At 40.6% G+C, this 14,441-nt stretch overlaps 1 protein-coding gene across 1 annotated transcript in view; it reads left to right on the top strand.

Annotated features, from left to right (window-relative positions):
• Window positions 1-14,441, top strand: part of LOC111225371 (ribosomal protein S6 kinase 2 alpha) — a 48,078-nt gene that overhangs the window by 18,644 nt on the left and 14,993 nt on the right. The window lies entirely within an intron of this gene.

Below are 14,441 nucleotides of genomic sequence, written 5' to 3'. Positions count from 1 at the left end.
CTGATGGAGCTTCTCTCTCTCTCCCCCTCCCTCTCTCCACCATTTGCCTCTTTGCTGGTCATTTCCCAAAGCCTTGGGAGTCGGTCTTGTTGTCACAACGGGTGCTGGAAAGCCCCATTGCTTGATAGACTCCAGTGTCACTCGAAGCCACATGAGGTCTGGGGTTGTGTCAGGTTGGATTTAAAAAATTAGAAGTGTACATGAGAAAACATCCTTAGGGTAGTCGCAGAAGGAAGGAAGTCATTTTTTTTTTTTTTAATATATCTGGAAGGGGGTGAGATTCCTAGATGGTAACCTTTGCCTCACAAAACAAATTATGGTAGTGCTTTTAAACAGATTTTAGGAAGGAGATTGCATTGAGATTGGAAACCTCACAGGCTTTGCATACTGTGTTCTTTTCTGCTCCTGTTTCATGCCAGAATATCAGCACGGTCCCTGAAGACTTATGCTCACTGTCATCTTGCGTTGGCAAGGTTCTCTAACGGCTCTGAGCAGCCACTATTTTATTACTCTCAGTGATTTTGCACAGCTATATATCATAAGTCTGAATAGCCTAATGACTGGTTGCAGTTGTTGGTTTTGTACTGTGTACATATTGAGACCTAATATACCCTAACATAAAACACAGTAGGGAAAAGATTGCGTAACATCCCTCTCAGGCCGTGGTACAGAGAAAGGATTAAATATCTGGGACATTTTTGAAGGCAAGTATGTTTAAAAAACAAACAAAAAAATACAATTAATTTATTAATTTAAATAATTGATTTGAGTTTTTGTTGGTTGAATGAAATTAAAATGGGTGAACTCTACATGTTTCAGCCCATGAATGTGCAGTGACATGCACTTGTCTTCCACAGTTTGTTTTTGATACCACCACCAGGGGGAGAAATGTTGTAATTCTATACACAGAAGCTTTAATTCAAATTTCAGTAGTGTATGTTTCCTTGGTTTAAACATGCGTTGTTTATATCTGACCCTTTGACTTTGTCTACATGTGAGTATTATGGTTCCACTCATACAGTACACCTCTGTATTTTAGTCTGTGTATGTACTAAACAAACTCTACCATTCGCTGCTCACTTATCTTCACTTGTTGTAATTATACAGTCTGCGCTCTCTGCTTTCACCGGACATCATTTAAATAAATGGACAAGTTTGTTAATGGTGTTGTTGTTGTTCCTACTCAGATAAGATAGGAATGTTCATGCAGTTCGTGCTGCTATTGTAAAAAGGCTGTGAAGGAGTTTATAATATACGGGGTGACAGTGTTCCACAGGAAGGATGGGAGCAGTTCTACTAAACATGGAAAACTTTTCAATTTAGTTGTTTTATTTTAACCTGCAAATTCATGCTGCTGTAGAGAGGCATACTCATCAATTCAACTGAAAAGGACCGATGGAAAGACAAACAGCCAAACCCATAAACACTATGGCGAAGCCCTTGGAACAAATATATCAATATAACGACCTATTAATAGCACATTTGATATGTATATAAAGTAAATAAGTGAATTGTAACAGGTGGATACACAAGAATTCTGAATTTTGTCACCATCAGTTCTCAATTCAATTAATTCAGTTCAATTAAATCAATTCTCTGCACTTGATGACATCCTGTAATAAATACTGGATCCTGCAAAAACAATTTCCACTCATTCTACTCCTAATTATAAATCCCCAGTAGATGGTTACTACTATGTAAAATGACTCAGATGTGTCATCAGAGTACAAACTTTTCAATCCACTAACTAGCTCACAGTTCCAGTCGTCACGGCAACATGAGAGATGACAACACCATGTTTTAGGAGCCTTGGTGTTTGACGTTTTGAGTTTTTAGTCGCCCTGTTGGATTAGGACACTGAGGTATGAAACTGCGCAGTCACATGAAAGAAAATGTAGCAAACTAAGGCCCAGGTAAAAAAATATAAATGTATAGTTGCTATCAGAGTGCTATCAGTTAGTTTCATTGCTCATTTTGTCACAAGTCTAACAGGAAGTGAATAGATGTAGTGAACCCAACGAAGAAAGAAATGACTGTGATGGCAAACTCATAATCACACTTGGATATCATTTTCTGCTTTAGAGGAGAGCAAATAAACTGCTTCTGTCAGAATGTAAATGATATACATACAATCAGTTATAATCACAAGCATTAGAAGCTGCTGTAATATTGGCTTGTGTTCAGGAAACAGTTCAGCTCATGAAGCGTCCTTAAAGATGGCTGATATCACAAGAAGTCCTGTTCTGACAAACTTTGAGAGTTATACAAGGGCCCACACTGCACAAGTGAGCCACATCCTGAAAACTGATCTTGACGTCTGATAGTAAATTATGGGGTGTTAATAAAAGCAGCTCACAGGCTTCGAGAGGCAGTGCCAATATTTGAAGTGGCCCCTCTTTCAAAACAAGTGACCGTTATGAGAAAAGATGGCTTAAATAAGAGGACTGTGGATTGAAAATGCAAGGATTAGTAAGTGCAATGCATTTTGACGCTTCCAATTATTTGACTATTTGTACTAAGAGCTTTAATTGTTAGAGTAAGATTCTTTTCTTAAGCTGCAGCAACAAGTGGTAACTTCTGTAGCAGTGTAAATGCCAGTGCTGGCGTGCCTTGTTGTACATTAGAACAGTGAGCAGAGACGCACTGTGTCCTCAGCACTGCCCACATGGTTGACACAACACATCTGATGAAGGCTCACCCATAAAAGTCCAAGCGACCGATATGCACCTGAGACTTTCACTGTTGCCACTGCAGAGGGCTGTGTTGTGCAGAGAGTCGCTGTTTATCTGGAGTGTATTGCCTCTTCAGAAGTTAATTACAGCCTTCTTCGCAGCATCTGTGCTGCAGCGGAAGACATTACACTGTGGGAAAGCTTTCCTAAGTGATTGGCAATAATGTAGTCTGAAATATGATTAAGTGGCTACATGATTGTCCACTCAGTTATCAAATTAGAGTTGTTTGCGTGTTTACTGAAAATTGGTGAGGATCCTTTTAATACAGAAAACCTTGATGTTTAAACCTTTTCTCAGTCGTAAGCTCGTGTGTTGCCAGTGTCGAATGTGCGTGTTCATAAACAGTTCAAGCACTTAAGCATTAAAAATATGTTTCTTCATACTTGCACGTATGTTTGTACGGTGTAAAAATAACTTTAAAAACAGGCAGTGACTTTCACTGTGCACGAGTATTACTAACATGTAGTCATTCGTATCATTTTAACTGTGTGGTATGTACTAAAAATACAAGGCTTTGCATCTGTTATCATTTTTCAGATTATTTTTATCTGTCCTTAAATGACACAAGCAGCCTACAACACATGATTGGTGCCTCACAATAGCAGATACTTTCATAAGGGATTCATTGCTTGAGTCATTCACTCTCAAATGTAAGAATTTGACGTTTTTCTTTGTCATGATATATGTAGAAAAATGATTAATTGATGAATCAGGAAAAAAATCAACAGATTAATTAGGAATAGATCATGATAAAGTGATCGTTAGTTGCAATATCCAAATTGCAGGAGCTGCAATTTTTTTTCTGATAAAGGTGATAAATGTCACAACATACCATTATAGATGAAGCATTGTGGTGCTACAGAGATGCCCCCTCCCCCGGCCTACAAATCATATTCTTCAGACATAAAGGAACATTCTTGTCCGGTACAAGCCCCCAACAAAAATCACATCATCATTTTTATGTTTTTTTTTTTCCAGTGAAAATGAAATGCAAAAATGACCATATTGCAATATCTGCCCAAAATCAATTCAATATGATCTTTTTTTCTTATAGTTTCCCGAATATTATCTCCTTTATTTTTTATTTTTTTAGCTTTGTAGGTTATGACATATCATCCACTACTGAATATGGTGGTAAAAGCCCTAGTCATTTCAATGCCAGGTTTAAGATGTGATCAGGAAGTCTTGACATTACGAGGTTAACATCGTGGGTGTCCACACTTGACCTGAATATGTCCCCTCTGTCTTTTTTTCTTTCCCATGCTCTCATTATACTTTGGCGTTACTTTCAGCCTCTCTGCCTCTCAGTTTCCTTACATCACACATGATAAGGGGACTGAACGTGTTAGTTTCAAAAGCAGTGAGGTCTAGCTCATCTGATTATTTTCGTGAGAAGGCTGACGAGGAACAACCAGAGCTGCCAGTTACTGCTTTTTAATTGTTGTTTGATCAGATGATAAAAATCATGGCCATAACAACAAGTGGAATCGGCCTCTGGATTCTGTCAAAGTGGCGTATTTAGTGGACCCTGGTGTTCCAGCGTAGATCAGGACAGGGAGGGAACCCTGGTGACGCACACACATACGCACATCGACACACACGCAGGCCTCCTAAATGAGAAAAAGTGCTGAGGCTTGACGATGCCCTCTTTCATGCTCTCCTTCTCACTACCCCTCATCATTCTACTCCGTACGTTCTGGTACAACATCCTCCTCTTCTCTTCCTCACCGCCCACTATCGCCTATCACTACTCCTCAGCACTCCTCCTTAAAGACTAATTCATCATTATGTCTTATAGTCCAGATAAAGCCCGGCTATTCGACGATTAGTTAAGCAGGTGTCCTTGACTGCCCTGCCTTGTTCTATCCTGCTCGATTTTTGCTCTCACAAAGTTTCTGAGCCAAACTTCTCTTCCTCTCTGTCAAGTTAGTCACTCAAAGGCGAGGACGGCATCAAATCAACTCCAGCTGAACACCTTTTGTCAAATCCTGAATGCTAGCTTCTCAGCAAGGTCATAAAAAGAAGTTAGACGTTTGTATTGCCTGATTGAATGGCGCTCAGCAAATCAATAGCTTTCGGTGAATAGCCGCGGCCATGTTTGGTTCATCTGTTATGTATAAACAACTCTCAGTGTTCCTGTTCCTACATGGCGAGTTAGTCAGTTAACAAGAGAGTACAATGGAAAATCAGCTTTATTATGCAAGTGGGACAGACTTTGCTCTGAGAGAGAGAAACACACACACACACACACACACACACACACACACACACACACACACACACACACCTTCTGACTACAATAAAAAAAAACCATGTGTACGATTGTTCACATCTTATCAAGTGTGAGCCACAGTAGTTGTGTTTGTTCTGCAAGCTAATTGACCCTCTCCAGAAGGTTTTTTAACACAAATTAAAATGGTACTTTATTCTTTGCAGTTGCCAGCAGACCTTGTTACGACTGTGTCTGCAAGCCCAGGAGGGGTGTGTGGTGTGTGTGTTTTATTGTGCGTATGCGTGTGGGGTAGTGCTTGGAGAAAGTAAATGGGTGATTGTTTGTGATGTTCCTGTGCAGTTTGCATATTGTCTGTGTGTGTGTGTGTGTGTGTGTGTGTGTGTGTGTGTGTGTGTGTGTGCGCACGCTGGGGGGGTTGGTAGCATCTGATTGAAGTGTCTGTCAAGCGAATATCCTCTTATCTGAGTTTATCATCAGCAGAAACTGATGTTAATGGCAGCAGCGGTTTAGGTGGCTTGGGGTGCTGGTGGGCACAGACACACACACACACACACACACACACACACACACACACACACACACACACACACACACACACACACACACACACACAGAGACACACACAAGCACACAGAGAGACACAGGCTGGGAGATGGTTTACAGCCCAATTACCCAGCCTGCCTCTGTGCTAGAAGGAGGCTCTAAATCTTTGGATTCTATTGTACACAACGTAACCTCTATTACTCCCTCTTGCTCCGTCTTCTTGCCTCTCAGCCATATAGTTTTTTCGAACTGCTCTCTGTTTTCATGCGATGCTGTTAAACTAATCTTTATCTCTCCATCAAGAGTTTTTCATATCATCTCAGAGGATTAATTTTGCCGCAAGCGATCATTTCAGGAAGAGTCAGGTTTATTGAGGTTGCATTTTTGTAGTTTTAAACATAATTTCTGTCGGCTATGACAACATTGTGCACGGCAGCGTCAAAAGATCTTGATTTATGGCGACATCGCTACAATGAAATCTCTTTCAATTACTCTGCCTAACCTGGGGTTTTCTCATCTGTTTGCTAATGTTTCTTCCCCCGTTGGACTTTTTTCTTTTTTTCTTTTTTCAAGCTATTGTTGCCATGGTACCAGATATCAGACATTAACTTGTGTGTAAAGTATTATTACCCATAGAAACAATGCCCAAACTATGGTATATGAGTTCATCTGGTCAGGCTGATGCTGATAATATGAATGACACAGAGCTAGCACAGTTGGCACAGGCCATGTCAAGGCCAAATATCAGAGGGTTTCACCGTCCCGGAACACACTAAAAACCTGCTGGACTTGAACGCTGCTCAAACTCATCCATCCATCTATTCACTTCATCCCCTCCTCCATCCATTCATGGCTGCTCTGGGCCTAGTTGTCATGGTTACTGTGTCCTTGGCGTCACTAAGCCCTGATTGTGACTTGTGCCGCCAGGAGGGAAAAGGTTTCTGATAACGCATACACACACACACACACACACACACACACACACAAGAGCAAACGCACACAAACACACACTTCTCATAAGTCCTCAGTGGTCTACTCATGGATTTTCATTCATATATCAGTTTGGTTTAAAATGCACATACAGACAAACATATACTCTTACACACATATACACACAGACACCAGCTCAGTAGTTAGGGCTACTATGACAGAGAGTCAGTCCCATTAATCATCCAGTGTGTGTGTGCATTGTCCCATAGATAGGTCTGTGTATTGTGAAAGGTCTCTGATAGTCTGATGAGTCACGAGCTACACTGCCAGCCTTTTAAAGGCCATCATAATATATTACCTTACAGAATAAATGCAGATAAAGTCATTCTCTTGCAGTATGGATGGTGCAGAGAGGAGGACTAGGAGAGGAGGAGTAGAGTGTGAAGGCACAAACATGCTCATTTTTGTGAAGATGGAGGCTGGCAAATGTTACCTGGAAGCATCATCTAAAACATGTTGCTTGTGTATGTGTGTGTGTATGTGTGTGTGTGTGTGTGTGTAGGCTTGCCTCTCGTACCACCTCTTGTTTTACAAAGAGGATGCTGGGAGATGGAGACAGAAATCACAGTTGCCATAGTTTCACACTTCTCCCTCTCAGGGTCGATTAAGGAAAATGTTCCGACCAGTTCCCCTCATCCTTTATAGTTCTCATTAACATGGTTGGATGCTGATGGTGTTTATTCTTTCAGCGCTGACCTTTTATTTCTTTCTCTTGATTTAATAAAACCTCTGCTGCATTTTTCTTTGTATCTATATTTAAATATTCATCTTTTCAAGTTAATGTCTTGCATTTGTGTGGTCGGGCTCTTTCTGTATTTTCTTCTGTTTTTCACTCTCTCTAATCTGCTTCTCTTTCTCAGCAGTTGCAACCAGGAGCATGTAACCTTTGACCTTGGTTGCCATGGCAATAGGGCTGGGCGCTATGGACCGAAAATCATTTCTCTGTATCTTTAGGCTGAATGGCGATACACGATATACAGTATATCTCTGTATGTCCTACGAAGCGGGCTAAATGTTCAATTATAAGTCAAAGCCACGAATGAAATGCAAAGACAGGGTTTCCTTCCTTGTTTGAAAATATACTGCTGCAAAACAAGTAAATGAAAATTGAACAATTTAGGAGTGATTTAAAAGAAAAAAAAGAGGTCAATTACAGGTTTTCCTCTCCTGATAACAAAATACACATCTGAGAAATATAGATCTTTTAAATCTAACAAACCAGGCAGTGTAGAGCATCGCATGTTGCAGGATATCTTTGAACGGGTGGGGCCGAGTTTGCGTGGAGACGAAAAGGGAGAGTGGGGGCGGGGTTTGCGTGGAGAGTGTGAGAGAGGAAAGTTGCAGCACAGGCACGGCTTTACGGAAAAAAACAGGTTATGTAACACAGCATCAAACTACATGGATATAAATGGTATTGTCTCATCCTATATCTCATTTGAAAACATATCGATGTACCTTAAAAAGTTGACATATATATATATATATACACGTATATACCACCAAGCCCTATGTACAGTAAATGCTAACCATTAACACCAACATATTCCATAGTAGGGATGTCACGATACCAGAAATTCGGTAGTATGTACCATTACCAATGAAATTCCATGATTCTTGATGCTAAATTCAATACCACAGCAAAAAAAAAACAAAACAGAAAACAACAGAGGCTACTGCACACACACTGCGCTAACACGTGCACATGTATGTGTGAGCATGCACTTCCTTATAGACTGTGCAAGTAGCAGTTTAAATCGACTTCCATGATGACAGACCCATATTTTAACAGACTGAACGGTGATGACGGTTGCCCTAGTAACGTTATGAGCACCCAGCTCACCTTATGTGCTGTCGCAATGTTAGCCTAAACAAGATAACATTTGCGGAGCTTTGCTTAGCTGTTGCAATTCACAAACAATAACAGTAACATTTCAGGACATGAACATTTTGATGACATGTTGTAACTTGTTAATATAATGTTAAAATAAAGTTAAAGTTCTTGTGACATCCCTATTTCATAGTCTCTCTATTCTATTGTACTCTATTCTATTCTGTTGATCACCCCCGGATTGAAGCCACGTAGCAGTTACCTCCCAGACTTTATCTGTTTGATTTGTCAGGATCTCATTGCACAACTGACTCCTGATTTTCAGCTTCTAACAATGAATTCACTTTTTGTGTCAGTGCCAGCACGCTTACTCATCTTGGCTGTGTTTTAAGGATGCAGAACTTTAGTAGAAAAAATGGGCTTCAGAAGGAATTTCATTCATACTGGTTTAACGCTGTCTGACATGGCCAGAGGCAGGGCTCCAAATCTCCACCGGCCACCAACCAAATGCTGGTAAATGTTGGCTGTGCCTGCCCCATCTGCCAGATTTCTAGCCGATTTAGCAAGTAGACAAGTTGTCCTCATTCAGACCTTTGCCAGCTTTTGCTTCTTCGGTCTTTCTGCATTTTATCATATATTTTAAAGCTGTAGAAAGCTGTGTTTTTATATTAACAATAGGTCAAACGACTATGTCTCACTGTTTTTGTTCAATCATCAGCTCCATGTGTAGATGCAGCAGACACAGCTGTTTGTAACCGACAAGCTTTTAAGAACCAACTGTATGCTACCTGCTCAGCACCAAACAGCAGACACACACAGTTAGCAACCAGCTGGTGAAGCATTCAGGAGCCAAAGAGCCAGATATTTCCCTCAGGAGTTGGTGTAGACTAAAACAGAGCTAAGAAGAGAGTGAATATTGGACTTCCATTTGACGAACAGCCAGAAACACAACTCCAGATGAATGGTAGTGTTACTCTGGGTCTGCTGGATGTATAAATGGGTAACTGCTTACTAAAATGTTCACCTAATCAGCACATATCAAACTAGTTCTGCCGAAAGATGCATTCAATACAGCATCAATAAAATACACATCAAAACATCTGCTGTGAATTCAGCAAGAAAGTCAGTTTCATATTTTTCCTGCTCAGATGTTAAATTTGGATTGTAGCGTCAAACCCAGTTTGTTGATTAAAATTACGATTCTGCCTTTTTAGCTATCATGGGCTTTTTAAATAAAGTAGGGGGGGACATAACTTTTTCTTTACACCTTGGGGACTCCACATGGAAATGAATCATTTTTCCAAGCACAGTATGCACAGCAGCACTTCGGCCCAAAAATAGCATTCATTATAGTGGAGTGTAACTTCACGCAGACGGTTAGTTGGCTCTTATCTCACCTCACTGGAGAAGAATGAGGGTGTGGCTGCCCAGGCTGGTTAAACATTGGCCATAAATTGTCTTGCCATTAGTTTGCTGGCAATAGATTTAAGGTATGAACTAGACTGATAGTCAGACATGCTGTGGATTAAAGCACACAATTATCAATAGTGTTCAAGGCAAGTTCAGGAAGGATGCATACACCAGTGTTTTTGATGTATGACCATGTTTGTTTTGAGAGTTTTTGGTGAGTGGGCAGGCTGATATTTAAGGAAAGAGTAGAACCACGAGAGGGAGGAAGCATGAAGTATTGACTGAAATATGAAGTTGCTATTTTGGACTGCTCTGACTGGTGTGAAGAGTCTGAACTATGAGAGTGGGAATGGTTGTGTGATGACATAGAAATTTGAGATGAGTGACAGAAAGTTCGGGGGAAGTTATTGTGTGTTTGTTATGAAATTTTGACCAGACAGACAACAGAAATTCACACAAACAAAGAAATCATTACAGTACAATGTATAAATAAAGTTATGATTAAGAAATAAAAGTATTGAACGCATTAAGAAAAATCTCTACACCAAGGCAAGGCACCAGCTTATTTCACAAAGTGGTTCTACCTCCTACTTGTGCATGTGAGAACCAGCTCGGTTAGTGTGTCTTGATAGGTTCGAAAACTGAAAGCAAGTTTACAAGTCATTAGTTAACATGCTGTCACACAAGAAACAACTCATGATGTGCAGAGGCAAAGCGATCCAAAACATACCGGGAAGGAGAGACTTTGTTAAAGGGCTGAAGTGTTAAAACCATTTCAGTCAGTGTTATTTTTTCCCCTGTGTCATCGTTCCGTGTTTTACACATAACTTTATTTGCAGATTATAATATTCATGTGAAATGCTGCATTGTAACTGTGTCTTAATAAGGGGGGAAAAAAAGTTGACATGTTGAACACTTACTTCCCCCCTCTGTATGGCTTCTCTGTATTCGTTGCATGGTGCTGTGGAGTGCCGCACATTTCCTCTGCAGTCATTCAGCTTAGCTTTAACTCCGATGACCTCATTGTGTATATATCACCAGAATCCACTCGTTCTTCTCTCCCTCTGTCTCATCTATCTCTCCCACTTATCTCTCTATCCCTCGCTTTTGTTCTCTCTTTCTCCTTCCTGCCACTTTTGTCCTTTATTTATTTATTTATTTATTTATTTATTTAATTCTAATGTATTTATTGATTATCACTGCCACTCTAGATATTACACAAGACCATTATGGCTTCATGTCAACTGGCCCTGCGCTAAACTGCCTATCATCTTACTGCTATCCTTGCTGCTGCTATTAATATTACAGATGCCAACGCAGGATTTCCTGTAGCATCTGTGCTAATCCTGGTCTACCTCTGGTACATTTCCTGTAGCATCCAATTCACTTGTCCACGGTATTTGATATAAAGCTAGCACCTGTGCCAGTCGTGACTTGTTCAGGAGACATTTGCTGTTGTCACTCAATGATGCCATCTGGTGCAGTGTACTGTGAAGCTGGGTCAGTGTAGTAGTAGTTGTATTTTATGTTTGTGAGAAATATACCAGTAACTGGTTATTGATTGAAAATAAATCTAGTTTTTTTTATTTTTTATAATTGTATGTTTTGTTGTGTCGATGCCATGGTAGTAACGGGATGACCAGATGGGACAGATGGCAGAGTCTATAGGATGGGTATTAACCTCAGTGGTGCCCTCCACCGAGGGGCCAAGGGTTAAAACATGTAACCACTGAAAAGTGACTGTTATTGTTTCTTTTAATCGCTGCACCTTTTTTTGTGTGTGTTATAATGAAATGTGCTGATGAGCACTGGTTGATTTTATATATATATATAGTTACATGTCATTCATTTTAGAAGCAAGCATTGTTTGTTGTTTAATGTTTGTATTTGTTCTAAAAGTTCTTGTTTTTGCTACATTTTTCTACTAAACGCTCTTGTCTTCCGTCTCTGTGGGATAACAGCAGCCACGCTGACAAAGACGGAGATAATCACACTAAGTAGTGAGGGATTAAGACTTTCAGTATGTGCAGTGCTGCTAGGCCTTTGTTCTTTGTAAGCCTTTGGGTTATTCTCCCAGTTTGAACTTAAACTTTTTTTTATCTTTTTCTACATTTATCTTTTCTTTCATGATGTTCTTTAAATCTGTTCTCCGCCTGCCTGCCCCGGGCTAAGTTAGTATTAAAGCACCATGATGGGATGTCTGAGGATAGACATTTGGACCAGGTGAATGTCCATCTGCAGCTCTACCCTCTTTTTTTTTTTTTTTTTTTTTTTTTTAACCCGCCTGTCAGTCATGGCTGTCACAGCAGGTGTTGCTAGAGGGCATAAAGAGAGAGTGAGAGAGCGAATAGTACAGGGTAAAGGACAAAATGAAGGTGCACAGATGGAGAGGCTGTTGGGCAAAGTGAAAAGAGGGTGTGTCACAGCTCCAGCCTGTTAATCACACAAAGGAAAAAAAAAAAAAAAGATAACAAATGGGAAAGAAACTAGCTGAATGAATGAGTCAGCTCTGCCCTCCAAAATACAGCGGCACTCTCGGGTCCATGACGTCAGAGTTGATGAAGGGGGAGAGAGGACAGAGTTTCAGACTGATAGAGACAGAGAGAGACATTCCTGTCTCTCACCTGACAGATTTGGGTGGCTGCCTGCAGACATGTCGGGACCTTCGTGCTTAAAGACACACACAAACACAAACCTCATTTGGTAACTCTAAACTAGAATTTCCTCCATCAGTGCATATGTATAATCAAACATAGAGCTGTAGATATACGTTGCTCAGTTCAACAGTTACACTTTCTAATAAGGCGCCTTTTTAAAGGTGGATTAACTAATGGCTTTATTAATGCTTGATAAATCATTTACTAATGCTTCTTAGATCAGTTATGAGCTACAGACAAGAATAGCATTTGCACTGGTCACCTGGGTTTTTTTCCTTTTTACAAAAGTCCACCCATCCATAAGTCAACAGTTATGAATGTTAACTAGACTTGTAAACAGGTCCAAGCACGCTGATGCAACTCTGAGCCAAAGGTGCGCTGACCTGGGTCACCAGGATACGGAGGCCATCACTGGATAGGGCTTAAACAGGTGGTTTAATTTGCATTTGTTTGTTTTTTTTTATGCAATCCATCAAGTCTGCAGATATAAATGTTAATATCAATACATTTTGGTCTGGGTTCTTTCCTAGGAAGAGCTGAGAACACAAAACTGGAGGAGGGTAAACTTAATGATCCATAACAGAGAGATTGGATGATGAGAAATGATTTATTAATCATTAAAGCTAGTAGCTAAAACTTACAAGTGCTTTATAAAGGGTGTTTATGTTAGAAAGTGCTGCCTAAAAATATGATGCATATTCTCATAGTGGTGTATTTTTGACTTACTGCCTACAATATTTTCAAGAGTTACCTTTTCTCTTCAGCTCTAATTACATAATCACAAAATCTTAGTCACAGTTGGAGCACAGCTGCAGAGTATCTATGCAGTGTATTTTACCCCTGCGTTTGTGCGTGTGTGTGTGTGTGTGTGTGTGTGTGTGTGTGTGTGTGTGTGTGTGCACTCACACAGACAAAGTCTAGTGTAGGATATTTGTTTTCACAGTAATGAGACCAAACCACGGTTGGTTGGATGTATGTTTAGACTACTCTGTCTCCCTCCATGTACACCGGTCATTTACGCTTCTCCCGCGCTGGACTTTCTCTCTTTCTCTCCTCCTCCTCTCTGTTCCAACAGTCAGAGCTGTCATGTATTTGAGATCATGCAGGTGCTGCCGCCTCCTTCTTTCCAGGAAAGAGTAGAGGCCGGAGAGGGAAACACAGAGACAAATACTGTAATTGTCTTGTCTTTTTCAGATCGCTCACAGTCTGAGTGAACTTCTTCTCTTGGTGTTTATGCACCATTTTGATTGTGCTTTCTCTCTCTTTGCTTCACATCCACCCTTTTTTTATATGATTGTATTCTCTAAATCTAATCATCATATTGAGCAGGTTACAGCTTTAGTGTATTGCTTTGAGACACTTGGCATGGCTGTTGCAGGCCTTAAACCCGCGTGACCTTTACTGCCGTGATTGGACAGTTTTTGAGCTGCAGACCAGCCTCGGCCACCTCCCACATGCTCCCTCTCTGTCCCGCTTTATGTCTCCCTCAGTGTAATTGATGTCGAAGCCAACACTGAGATCTGGAGGAGGCATGAGCTAACAATGTGAACATGCCCTTACTTGGCTAAAGCTCCATCTCATTGCACTCTTTTCCTGGAGCACTTCCCTACCGGCGCGGCTGTAGACTTGCACTGGCCCCTAGTGTTTGCCAAGGAGCATTACACCATCCATGTCTGTTTGACAGAGGGTGCATCTGCTTTCTAGCTGTCAGAAAGGCATAAGTTAGTAAATGTGAAAGTCCTGAATCAAGTAAAACCTCTACATACTGCAGATGCATTTGGTTGGTTTGTTTTAACTGCTTTGATCTGATAAAAAAAGAAAGCACTTTCAGGAGCCTTGTCATGAAAGGTTTATTGTTCAGTAGTGGTTCAAGGTTTGGCTGGAGTTTTGCCAGATGAGATTCTAGTCCAAATTGCAGACTTCATACAGGATTTTCATTTTCTCTTCATTGGGTGCATCAGTGTGAAACTAATTCTCCTCCATGTCTCCTGGAGCTCCTGTGGCTGCAAACAGAAACTTGTGTCATCACACACAGAGCTTAAATATGC

The sequence above is a fragment of the Seriola dumerili genome, unplaced genomic scaffold (genome assembly GCF_002260705.1).
Source record: "Seriola dumerili isolate Sdu_G_001 unplaced genomic scaffold, Sdu_1.0 BDQW01000149.1, whole genome shotgun sequence".
Lineage (NCBI taxonomy): Eukaryota > Metazoa > Chordata > Actinopteri > Carangiformes > Carangidae > Seriola > Seriola dumerili.
This window is presented reverse-complemented; position numbering and strand designations above follow the sequence as displayed.